Below are 13927 nucleotides of genomic sequence, written 5' to 3'. Positions count from 1 at the left end.
CACTACATATATTTAAATGTTTTACCCAGCTACCGGTACGGCTAAGTATATAGTTTATATTAGTTTCAGAATAAAAATCTACCAACCAGGTTTCTTAAATAAACACCAAAATTGTTGATTTATTATAAAACAAGATTTATTCAATAAAGATGCAAAGCTTATTAGCACAGTTAGAAATATGAAAATATAAATATCTACCCTTCTAAGATATCCTAACACATATGCACACACACACACCGGTTAAAGAAAAAAAGAAAGAAAAATGCAAAAACTGGCTCTGCAGAGATCAACTTTCAAAAAAAAAATCTTTGGTAAGTTACTGTCAATTCTTGAAGGAAAAGGATAAGATATGGAATGTTCCAGATGGCCCTTTGGTCTAGTATCTGGGTCCACGCAGATAGCTGTCACTGGGATCTTTCTGGAGCAGTTCTGTTTAGGAGATGTCGAGGAGTAGTCTTGCTAGCTTTTTGGGAGAATTACTGCATCAGTAGGTTTAGCTATCACATTGGATTCTCAGAAGATTTTTCAAAATAGGTGGCAAAGGATGGGTTGGGTGGCTTCTCTTTTAGCAGGCTATCCACCAACTGAACTCCAAACAATATCCAAAAATGAAATCAAAACTCCTGATACCATAAACCCAGACATGTGATTTCTCTAAGTCCGAACAGTTCCATAGTCCATAAGGCTCCAGCTGTTTATTTAGCTTAAGACATGTGACTTCCAGTGTTTGTTTTTTCAACAAAGTCCCAAGTGTCCTTCCAGTGACCCTTTAAAAAAAACAAGTCCAGCCATTTTCTCAGCTATTTTCCAGTCTTTTAAACACCAGTCCTCAAAAAATATTAATAATGGAAGCACCTTCATGACATTATTTAGACTACTTTCCACAGGGAATGCTTGAGAAATTACCTTTTGGGACAGTCCAATTAAAGTCAGCTCCATCTTAGCAAAATACTTCAAAATCCAGACTCCCCCATGAAAAATACCATGAAATATCCATTTGTGTATGTGGAATGGCATACCACAAATGGTAGCATTGAATGGGCAAATTATTTTTGCTTGAAGCTTTAATTTCAGTTAGGATATACTTTCCTAATTTTTATAAAGAGAGATTAACTTGCATTTACATAGCGCCTTTCATGAGATCAGGATGTCCTATAGCACTTTATAGCCATTGAAGTACTGTTGAAGTGTAGTCACTGCTATCATGTAGGAAATGTGGTACCCACAAACAGCAATGAGATAATGACCAGATAACTTTGTTTTTAATGATGTTGGTTGATGTTAATTGTATTTTAATTCTCCTAACATTTGTAAGAAACAGAAAGGAAAGTGATGCAATCGTTGCAGAGAACATTTTTCTTAATATACAGCAATCGAAATAACACACTCAGAAGTAAACGATGCAGAAAAATACAGGAAAAATGTAGAATGCAGAATTCTCAAGAGACAATGTTTATTGTGGGAGGTAGAACTGGTACCAGATGGATGGAAATCTAATGAGCTCACAAAGACCAAGTTGAATTCTTACATGCTTGGTCTGTGCGTTTTATCAACTGAACCAGAATGAAGACTTACAGGAAAAAGTTTATTTTACAGTACTTACTATGTGTTTTTTTTGTCGTTGCTGGTGGCTACCACAGAAGGTGGCAACAGACAGCAAGTCCCCAAACCAAATCACATGCATTGGCTGGAAATAATGTGGGGGGATTTTATGCTATCCCCCACATTGAGTTTGGAGGGAGGACATTTAATTGGATGGAATGATGGCAGGTGGGGAACCCCGCCACCTTCCCACCCTCACACCAATGAAGTCCATGGCAGGAAGGCCCATGGATGGCCTTTCTTACCCGTCACCAATTGAGGCCCTTAAATGGGCAATTAATGCCCAATCAAGGACCTCATCCTGCTGCTGCCACTATTAGCCCATGTGATGGCTGGCGCTTCTTTTTCCATAACCACATACCATGTCTCTGTGTCTGACAAAGCTCTAGATGCATAGAATATTGGTCTACGGGAACCATCAGGTTGCTCCTGAAAAAGAACGGCCCCTAACCCAGTGGAGGAGGCATCTGCCGCTATCGCCGTAGGTAGTGTAGGGTTGTCGTGTGCCAAGATGTCCGTTGATATAAGCATCTCTTTAATCCTCCAGAATGCTTGTTCTTGGTGGAAATTCCAACACCACGCTTGCTGTTTTTTCAATAGTTGTCTCAGTGGTTCAGTTATCTGTCCCAAGTGAGGTAGAAATTTTGCTAATTGGTTTACCATCCCCAGGAATCTCTGGAGCTGTTGAACGGTAGAAGGAGGAGGAAATTCCATAATGGCTCGTGTCTTCTGTGGATTTGCCCATTATACTTTCACTGCTCACTATGCGTCCCAAGAAATTAACTGAAACCTTGGAAAATTCACACTTCTCATTCAGAGTTAGTCCTGCTCCTTGAAGTCCCTGAAGAACTGCTCAGACTCTTTGGTAATGTTCTCTACTGTCTGCCCACGTATCACGATGTCATCCAGGTGACAAATATCTCCTTTGAGCCCTTCTATGATGTGAGACAGAAGGGGCTGAATTTTATGCCGCCCCAGCGGATTGGATGGTGGCGTGGGGGTGGATGGGGGCAGCGTAAAATTGAGCGGGAGGCTCCAAGAGGCCTTCCTGTCCCACTCCTGCCTCCGGCCAACTTTACGGCGGTCGGACGGGGTGGGGAACAGCTCACCCGCCCGAGGACAATCAAGGCCCTTAAGTGGCCACTTAACGGACACTTAAGCGCCCTCACCCACCTCCACTGGTATTTTACCCATGGCAAGCAGGCGTGCTGGGGATGTGAAAGGCCACCCAGTGCCGGGAGGGGGTGCCATGGCTGTCGGGCACAGGGTGCCCGATTGAGGGCCGCCCCCGCCTCCCAATCCACCACTGGGACCCAAGACTCCCCCTTCCCCGCCAAATGACCACCCCTGCCTCAAAGGAGCGCCCGATTCCCTCAGCAAGGCATCGACAACCTACCTTGGATCCTGGCTCCATGGCATCTTCCTCGGTCGGCTGGGCTGCAGTCCCAGCAGTGGCCACTGCTCCCGGTGGTACTAATGGGACTAAGAGCTGCCAGCCTGCTGATTGGCCAGCAGCTCCATTAGGTGGGATGTCCTGCCTCAATGAGGTGTAAGTCCCACCTCAGACCAATTAAAGGCCTGGGGACCACAAAATGCGGTCCAGATCCCCAGGCCATGTGGAAGCGGGTACGCCACCGACCTTTCAGCCCAAGGTCTTCATAATTTTTCTTCCTCTATACTGAAGAGTTGCTTGAGGTTTACCTTTTACTTTCAGTTGTGTCCCGCCTGGACCAGCATTAGTGTACCTGCTGGTTGTAGGCAATGTCTCATCAACCATGGCTCTTGGTCTGACAGAACTGTGACACTGACACCTGTGTTCAGTTTAAAATTTATAAGGTGTTCAGAATCCTTGGTTTGGTTCATTAATTTCTCTTATGAAATCTCCTGGTTCTTTAGCTTCTGGATATTTTTTTTTCTAGAGATACAGCACTGAAACAGGCCCTTCGGCCCACCGAGTCTGAGCCGAACATCAACCACCCATTTATACTAATCCTACACTAATCCCATATTCCTACCAGACATCCCCACCTGTCCCTATATATTTCCCTACCACCTACCTATACTAGTGACAATTTATAATGGCCAATTTACCTACCAACCTGCAAGTCTTTTGGCTTGTGGGAGGAAACCGGAGCACCCGGAGGAAACCCACGCAGACACAGGGAGAACTTGCAAACTCCACACAGGCAGTACCCGGAATCGAACCCGGGTCCCTGGAGCTGTGAGGCTGCGGTGCTAACCACTGCGCCACTGTGCCGCCCTCAGTGATGCAGTTGGTTCACTGCTCTTTTCGTGAAGGTCTTCTGCTTTGCACTCTTAAGCGAAGAAATTTTACCCTGGCACATTTTCCCATAATGTCCAGTCTTTTCGCAATTGTAACACTTGGCTTTACTTGATGGACACTGTTCCTGTCTGTGGGTCTTCCTGCCTCCATAGCATTAGCATGGTTTCCCGGTGTCATGCACATTCTCACCCTGTGTGTGTCTTCTTTTCCACAAAGTGCTTCTCTGACTTTGGCTTCACAAACTGCACCGTCATTGGACTTCTTGTCTTCAGACCGCAGAATGTCTCTATTTTGTTTGCAAACTTCAGCCTGACTTACAATCTGAATGGCCTTTTCCAGTGTAAGGTCCTCTTTCGACTACAAAAGGTGTGACAAGGATTCATCAGCTATGCCAGCAATTATCCGGTCCCTGATTTGTTCTGCCTTTAATTCATTGTAGTTGCATCCCTCTGTCAATCTGTACAGATCATTTATATATGTGTCTACGGATTTGCCTATCTTCTGTGCCTGCTTGTTAAATTTGGCTCTTTCAACGATTTTATTGCTATGAAGATTGAAATATTTATCGAACGCTTGAAGTACCTCTTAAATTTATCAGGAGCTTCATTTATCCCTTGCCGCACTATTACATTGTCCACAATCACTCCTATTGAATATAAAAGGGTATTCAATTGTTCTATTTCAGATTTGGAATGCAGTTGGGATGCAATCCTAAATCATAGGAAACTTTTTCTCCATAAGGCCCAATTTTGTACCTTATTGGGTCCTTCTAGATCAAGCATTCCAATTTTTAATTCCATATTGCTTTCTTTGCTTTTGCAAGGCTTTCTAGGGCGCTCCCCTTTGTTTTTGAATCTTTCAGGCTTGAATGGAAGTTTTGCAGTTTTTTAGGGGGTTTCCTGCACTTTCTGACCTTTCCTTTGCTTTCTCTGAGGTCTGGTTGAGCAATGGCTGCCGACTCCGCCTGACTCTCGAGTCACCCCTTTGCTCTAGATCGACTTCTCTACCTGTGGTTTTGACCCAGCATGCCGTTAACCATTAAATGCCCCTTTCAAAATCTCTCACCCGATCCTGGACCATCGCCCGGCATTGAAACTCGGACCTGATCGCTTCTGTGGCGCGGTCTGAGCGGCTGCGGGACTGACTGACTGACTGTCCGTATCTTCTTTGGCTCTTGAGTTCATTGCAATCCTCTGACTAGATCTGCTGTTCTCCTGGCGCTACTTCACGAGGTAAGGAGATCTTCAAATTTTGCAGATAGCTTTAACCAATGCCACCATATTGTGTGTTATTGTGTTTAGTAGCATAGCTGATGCGCTCTGGAGAAAATCTCAGACCCAGGATAACTCTTTATTATTTACATAATACTATATACACTCTCATCAAGCCTGCTTAGCTAGTATCCTTCGTGCTGCTCTCTCTTCTTCTCCCAAGCCTAACCTCATGTGACTATTACATCATCCCTCTTACAATGGGAGGGGTCACCCTCACTGTCTTCAGCATTAATCCTTTACATCCTTATACTGCAGTTTCACTCTTAAATTCCCTTGGAGATGGTCTAGGAACTGCTCAGTTGTATCAAACTTGTATCAGCAATACAAAGTGGCGGCCCACCACCACCTTGCCACAACACCACCATCCTGAGAGTAAATATTTTCAAAACGTCCACTCTAACTGTTGATCTGTCCGTGTGAGGAACCTCCTGATATCAGACCTAAAGTTATGTCATGAAGACGCCACCTGCCAAGAATGAGGCAAATTAATTTCGTCATATGAAACATTAATTTTAAACTGTTGCTGGACTGAAGAGATGAATTGTTTAAAGAGATCAGCAGTGTCTGGAAAAATTTGCATACTAAGAGATAGTTGCCTGGAGAGGCAATAGAACAGCTCCCTGATGCAATTAAGCATCAGATATTGAATGTGGAACAAGCCAGCATTCCATTGCCCCCTACCCCTCACCCCCCCCAACTGCGGGTAGCTACTAAGATGAAAGGAATCCACAAAAATGCAGGGGAGTTTGTTAAAAAAACGAGTCACATGACTAACATGATGGTCCAGGGTTGGTTTTGAACTGCTCACAGAACAATTTGGGTCAGACTGCAACTGAACTTGAAGAAAGAGCCTCTCTCCTGCCTGGCTCCCTCTCTCTCTCATGAATTTCCAGATCCACTGAAGACACTTAAACCTCAAGAGAGAAGATTCCTACATCGAAACAAGTTTGAAAACTCCACTGGGCCCCAACAAAATGGCAAGATTTAACTGCAATCAAAGACTCTACATCAAACTTAAAGGACAGGAGATTTAAAAACTTTAAAAAATTAAAAACTTAGTTGTTTTTTTTATTATAATCTTCTAAAGTTTTAAATTTAAAGGGTTTAGGCATGGCAGGAGAGCTTGAAGCCGTAGTTTGCTCCTCTTGCTGCCTGTGGGAATCCGGGAACATTTCCAGTCCCCGGGACCAGCATGTGTGCAGGAAGTGTGTCCAGCTGCAGCTCCTGGAAGCTCGGGTTTCAGAGCTGGAACAGTGGCTGTAAACACTGTGGAGCATCCGCGAGTCTGAGAGCATTGTGGATAGCACGTTTCGAGAGGTGGTCACACCGCAGCTGAAGGGACTTGAGGGAGGAAGGAAGGGAATGGGTGACCACCAGGCAGTCCAAGAGAATCAGGCAGGTAGTTCAGGAGTCCCCTGGGGTCCCGCTTGCAAATCGGTATTCCATTTTGGAGGCTGATGAGGCTGGTTCCTCCAGGGAGTGTGGACAGAGCCAAGCTTCTGGCACCACAAGCAGCCTGTCTGCACAGGAAGGGGAAAAGAGAGGAAGAGCAATAGTAATAGGGGATTCTATAGTCAGGGGAACAGATGGGCGCTACTGTGGCCGTCAACGTGAACAAAGAACAAAGAAGAACAAAGAAAATTACAGCACAGGAACAGGCCCTTCGGCCCTCCAAGCCTGCGCCGATCCAGATCCTCTATCTAAACCTGTCGCCTATTTTCTAAGGGTCTGTATCTCTTTGCTTCCTGCCCATTCATGTATCTGTCTAGATACATCTTAAAAGACGCTATCGTGCCCGCGTCTACCACCTCCGCTGGCAACGCGTTCCAGGCACCCACCACCCTCTGCATAAAGAACTTTCCACGCATATCCCCCCTAAACTTTTCCCCTCTCACTTTGAACTCATGACCCTTAGTATTTGAATCCCCAACTCTGGGGAAAAAGCTTCTTGCTATCCACCCTGTCTATACCTCTCATGATTTTATGGCCTAGATAAGGCCTAGACCTTATGTATGCTTCCTTTTTCCTCTTAGCTAGTTTCACAATTTCACCTGTCATCCATGGTTCCCTAATCTTGCCATTTCTATCCCTCATTTTCACAGGAACATGTCTCTCCTGCACACTAATCAACATCTCTTTAAAAGCCTCCCACATATCAAATGTGGATTTATCTTCAAACAGCTGCTCCCAATCTACATTCCCCAGCTCCTGCCGAATTTTGGTATAGTTGGCCTTCCCCCAATTTAGCACTCTTCCTTTAGGACCACTCTCGTCTTTGTCCATGAGTATTCCAAAACTTACGGAATTGTGATCACTATTCCCAAAGTAGTCCCCTACTGAAACTTCAACCACCTGGCCGGGCTCATTCCCCAACACCAGGTCCAGTATGGCCCCTTCCCGAGTTGGACTATTTACATACTGCTCTAGAAAACCCTCCTGGATGCTCCTTACAAATTCTGCTCCATCTAGACCTCTAACACTAAGTGAATCCCAGTCAAAGTTGGGAAAATTAAAATCTCCTATCACCACCACCCTGTTGCTCCTACATCTTTCCATAATCTGTTTACATATTTGTACCTCTATCTCTCGCTCGCTGTTGGGAGGCCTGTAGTACAGCCCCAACATTGTTACCGCACCCTTCCTATTTCTGAGTTCTGTCCATATTGCCTCACTGCTCAAGTCCTCCATAGTGCCCTCCTTCAGCACAGCTGTGATATCCTCTTTGGCCAGTAATGCAACTCCTCCACCCCTTTTACCTCCCTCTCTATCCTGCCTGAAGCATCGATATCCTGGAATATTTAGTTGCCAATCGTGCCCTTCCTTCAACCAAGTCTCAGTAATAGCAATAACATCATACTCCCAGGTACTAATCCAAGCCCTAAGTTCATCTGCCTTACCTACTACACTTCTTGCATTAAAACAAATGCACCTCAGACCACCAGTCCCTTTGCATTCATCATCTGCTCCCTGCCTACTCTTCCCCTTAGTCACGCTGACTTCATTATCTAGTTCCTTACAGGCTTTAGTTACTACCTCCTTACTGTCCACTGACCTCCTCATTTGGTTTCCATCCCCCTGCCACATTAGTTTAAACCCTCCCCAACAGCGTTAGCAAAAGCACCCCCAAGGACATTGGTTCCAGTCCGGCCCAGGTGTAGACGGTCCAATTTGTAATAGTCCCACCTCCCCCAAAACCGGTCCCAATGTCCCAAAAATCAGAACCCCTCCCTCCTGCACCATCTCTCAAGCCACGCATTCATCCTGACTATTTTTTCATTTCTACTCTGACTAGCACGTGGCACTGGTAGCAATCCTGAGATTACTACCTCTGAGGTCCTACTTTTTAACTTGGCTCCTAACTCCCTAAATTCTGCTTGTAGGACCTCATCCCGTTTTTTACCTATATCATTGGTGCCTATGTGCACAACGACAACTGGCTGTTCACCCTCCCCCTTCAGAATGTTCTGCAGCCGATCTGAGACATCCCTGACCCGTGCACCTGGGAGGCAACATACCATTCGGGAGTCTCGTTTTCGACCACAGAACCGCCTATCTACTCCCCTTACAATCGAATCCCCTATGACTATAGCCCTTCCACTCTTTTTCCCGCCCTTCTGAACAGCAGAGCCAGCCAAGGTGCAATGAACCTGGCTACTGCTGCCTTCCCCTGGTGAGCACTGAATGGCTTCAGAGCATCCTGAAGGGGGAGGGTGCTAAGGCAGAGGTCATGGTACCAATGACATAGGTAGAAAGAGGGATGAGGTCTTGCATCAAGAATTCAGGGAGTTAGGCAGTAGACTAAAAAGCAGACCTCTCGGGTTGTAATCTCTGGATTACTCCCAGTGCCACGTGCTAGCGAGTATAGAAAGAGGAGAATAGCACAGATGAATGCGTGGCTTAAGAGTTGGTGCAGGAGGAAGGGTTTTAGATTCCTGGACCACTGGGACCGTTTCTGGGGAAGGTGGGACCTGTACAAGCGGGACGGTCTACATCTGAACCAGAGGGGGACTAACATCCTTGCTGGCGGGTTTGCTAGTGTTGTTGGGAGGAGTTTAAACTAATCTGGCAGGGGGAGGGGATGCAGACTCCTCGCAGAGTAAGGACACAGCTAAACATAGGAAAGCAAACAAGTCAGAGGGAATACAGCGGAAGTAAGTTTCAAGGGAGTAAGACCAGGATGGAAGGCCTCTACTTTAATGCCAGGAGTATTGCAGGTAAAACGGGTGAGTTAAGGGCAATGATTGACACGTGGAATTGTGATATAGTAGCCATCACGGAGACATGGTTGAGGGAGGGGCAGGATTGGCAGCTCCATATCCTGGGATATAGAATCTTCAGGCGAGACAGAGGAGGGGGTAAAAGAGGAGGGGGCATTGCAATATTAGTTAAGGAGTCAGTTACTGCAGTAAGGAGAGATGATTTCTTGGAGGGGGCATCAATTGAAGCTTTATGGGTAGAGTTTAGGAATAAAAAAGGGACAGTCACATTGCTAAGTGTTTATTATGGACCCCCAGATAGTCAGCGGGAAATTGAGGAGCAAATATATGCGCAATTCGCAGAGGTGTGTAAAAATAATAATAGGGTAATTATATTCGGTGATTTCAACTTTCCCAACATTAATTGGGATAGTCATCGTGTTAAGGGCTTAGATGGAGTGGAGTTCTTAAAATGTATACAGGAGAACTTTTTAGCTCAATATGTAGAGGATCCAACAAGGGAGGGTGCAGTGCTGGACCTAATTCTGGGGAATGAAGCCGGACAGGTGGTTGATAGCGACCACAACTTGGTACAATTTAAGCTTGTTATGGAGAAAGAAATAGACAAGTTGCAAAAAAAGGTTTTGGATTGGGGGAGAGCAAATTTTAGTAAAATAAGGTGGGATCTGGCCAAGGTAGACTGGAAAAAGTTACTTGTCGGGAAATCTACAGAAGAGCAGTGGGGGGCATTCAAAAAGGAAATGGGGAGGGTACAGGCCCAACACTTTCCCTCTAGGGTAATAGGTAGGAGCAACAAGCCCAGAGAACCATGGATGACCAGAAACATTCAGGGTACGATGAGAAGGAAAAGAGAGGCTTTTAGCAAATACAAGGAGAGTAAATTAATGAAAGCATTAGTGGAGTACAGAAAGTGTTGGATGGAGCTTAAGAAAGCAATTAGGAGAGCAAAGAGGGGATATGAGAAAGCTCTGGCTGGTAAAAGGAGGGAAAATCCCAAGATATTCTATAAGTATATCAATGGGAAGTGGATAACCAGGGAAAGAGTAGGACCCATTAGGAACCAAGGGGGAAATTTGTGGGTGGAGCCAGAGGACATTGGTAGGGTGTTGAACGAATACTTCACATCTGTCTTCACCCAAGAAAATGAGGATGTAGATATGGAACTTAGAGAGAGTGAGACTGTGAGGTTCTTGAGCAAATTGTCATAGGGAGTGACAAGGTTTTGGAAGGCGTAAAAGTGGACAAATCTCCAGGTCCGGACGATTTGTGTCCCAGGATGCTGGGGAGGCGAGGGTGGAGATTGCAGGGGCTCTGACCCTAATTTTTTATTCCTCTCTGGCCACGGGGGAGGTGCCAGAGGACTGGAGAACAGCTAATGTGGTCCCACTATTTAAGAAAGGTTGTAGAGATAAACCAGGGAACTATAGACCAGTGAGTCTCACATCAGTGGTAGGGAAACTATTGGAGAAAATTCTGAAGGAGAGAATCTATCACCACTTGGAGAGGCAAAGTTTGATTAGGAATAGTCAGCATGGCTCTGTCAGAGGGAAGTCATGCCTAACAAATTTGATTGAATTTTTCGAGCATGTGACCAGGTGTGTAGTTGAGGGTAGTGCAGTTGATGTAGTTTACATGGATTTCAGCAAAGCCTTTGACAAGGTCCCACATGGGAGACTTATCAAGAAAGCAAACGCACATGGGATACAGGGTAACTTGATAAGGTGGATTCAAAATTGGCTTAGCTGTAGGAGACAGAGTGATGACAGACGGCTGTTTTAGTGACTGGAAGTCAGTGTCCAGTGGTGAACCACAGGGATCTGTGCTGGGTCCCCTATTGTTTGTCATTTATATAAACGACATAGATGACTATGTGGGGGGTAGGATCAGTAAGTTCGCGGATGACGCAAAGATTGGCCGAGTGGTTAACAGTGAGGTGCAGTGTCTTAGGTTACAGGAAGATATAGACGGGATGGTCAAATGGGCAGAAAAGTGGCAGATGGAATTTAACGCTGAAAAGTGTGAGGTGCTATACTTTGGAAGGAGTAATGTGACACAGAAGTATTCAATGAATGGCCTGACACTGGGAAGTTCCGAGGAACAAAGGGACCTTGGCGTGTTTGTCCATAGATCTCTGAAGGCAGAAGGGCACGTTAATGGGGTGGTGAAAAAGGCATATGGGACACTTGCCTTTATCAATCGAGGCATAGATTACAAAAGCAGGGAGGTCATGTTGGAGTTGTACAGAACTTTGGTAAGGCCTCAGCTGGAGTACTGTGTGCAATTCTGGTCGTCACATTATAGAAAGGATGTGATTGCATTGGAGAGGGTGCAGAGGCGATTCACCAGGATGTTGCCTGGGATGGAACATTTAAGCTATGTAGAGAGGTTGGATAGGCTTGGGTTGTTTTTACTGGAGCAGAGAAGACTGAGGAGTGACCTGATCGAGGTGTACAAGATTATGAGGGGCATGGACAGGGTGGATAGCGAGCAGCTGTTCCCCTTAGTTGAAGGGTCAGTTACGAGGGGTCACAAGTTTAAGGTGAGGGGCGGGAGGTTTAAGGGGTATATGAGGAAGAACTTTTTTACCCAGAGGGTGGTGACGGTCTGGAATGCCCTGCCTGGGAGGGTGGTAGAGGCAGGTTGCCTCACATCCTTTAAAAAGTACCTGGATGAGCACTTGGCACGTAATAACATTCAAGGCTATGGGCCAAGTGCTGGCAAATGGGATTAGGTAGACAGGTCGGGTGTTTTAATGCATCGGTGCAGACTCGATGGGCCGAAGGGCCTCTTCTGCACTGTATTATTCTGTGATTCTGTAAATAAACCCCAGCTATTGCTTCAAACTTTTCCCCTTTATTCTTTCTACTTTTCTGTCTCTATCTGCGCTTGTGTTTATCGTGTTTGCATGCTCGCGTGGTCGCGTCACGTATTCGTAGTCGTTTTAACAGAATTAGAGTTTTAAGGTTAATAAACTTCTACCTTTCTTGTTTAAATCTAAGAAAACCTGTCTGGTTGATTTCTTTGCCTTACAATTGGAGAGCAGTGAACAAGGATTCACTGAGGGGGAGCTAAAAATACGGTGTTTTAAAAATTAAACCCTGTTACAGTTAAACCAGGCAAAGGCTGAGAGGGAACTCCTGGACCCCTGGTCGTAACAGTTATCTTTTACTAATTTAATTCTGTATCTCCTGTCCTACTTCTGTGGTTTAATTTAAATAAGTATCACAGATTAACCTTTTATCTTGTAATCACTTCTCGGATGCCTCATTTCCAAGTTGAAAAGCTTTATTCTCTCCAGTCGTTCCTCCTAACTCAGACCTGTGACACTAAGAACAGAATTTTCCCAGCGGAGTGGAGACAGGTGAGGGGGGGTGGGGAGATGCATCAGGACGACGGCCTGATACATTCCTGTTGCCGGGCAGGTTTCCCAGGGGTGGCCAGCATGTGGATTGGCTGCCGACTACAAGACAGAAGGCAGCCAATCTGCATTTTTAAGGCCTCAATTAGGCCGTGTGAGGAGGCTGCTAAAATTAATACCTTTTATTTACTAAGTTTGCCAATCTTGTGATCAGACTTTGCCTCTTGTAGTCTGAAACTAAGGTCTCGCTCTGTATAGATGCAGCAATCTTCTGAATATAGCTCATTGACCTTTAAGCTGTGACATGTGATGCTCAAGATGAAATTCTGATCAACAGACTGGGATTAGTGGAGTTTATGTATTAAAGCCTGGGTTTACAGTTTATCAAGTGGCATTGATTCAAGTCAGAAGCCATAAATATCTAAATGTTGAAACCATTCTCATCCAATGAAAAATCCCTTTAGAAGAGATTATTGTGTACTCGGAGAGGTATTAAGGAGGCTTAAATAATGATCTAACAGTAAATAAATGTGTCATCGTCTCACTGATGTCTTTTACAACACTGTCAATGGACTACGGGCAACACAATATATAGCTCAAAGAGGTCATTTTATAAACTTTGCTTTTCTGACTGGGAACCTAGCCCACACAGAATGTATCAGAAATTCAGGCATATGCTGTGCCCAAATTTCTGCCCATCAATGGTCAGAAAACCATTTTCAGCACACACTGGATTTTCCAGTATATGCTCCCAGGAGTGTGAAGTCAAAAAATTGTCACCATAGTCTATGCTACACAATCATCATCTGCTGAACAGACATTTGAGCAAGTGTTTGCTCAATTGTGTCAAACTTGGTAAAACCACTGCCAATTTTGTTTTTTATAGTTTCTTTTTAGGATTTAGGTGATGCTGGCAAGACTGCATTCATTGTCTACCTTTAGCAACCTTGAAAAGGTAGTTGTTGGCCTTCCTGAACTGCTGCAGTCCTTGTACAGCTGCCGCAATGCTGTCAGGTAGACAATCCAAGGAGTCTGACCCAGCAATACTGTAGGAACAGCGATAAATTCCCAGATCAGGATAGTATGCAACTTGGAGGAGAACATGGAAGCGATATTATTCCCACGACACTGCCAATGGTGCTGCATGCAGATCATGAAGTTGCCAAACTGTGCTCTGAGTTAGCTGATTTCA

This window comes from Heterodontus francisci, chromosome 26 (assembly GCF_036365525.1).
Source record: "Heterodontus francisci isolate sHetFra1 chromosome 26, sHetFra1.hap1, whole genome shotgun sequence".
Lineage (NCBI taxonomy): Eukaryota > Metazoa > Chordata > Chondrichthyes > Heterodontiformes > Heterodontidae > Heterodontus > Heterodontus francisci.
Note: the sequence above shows the minus strand (reverse complement) of the source record.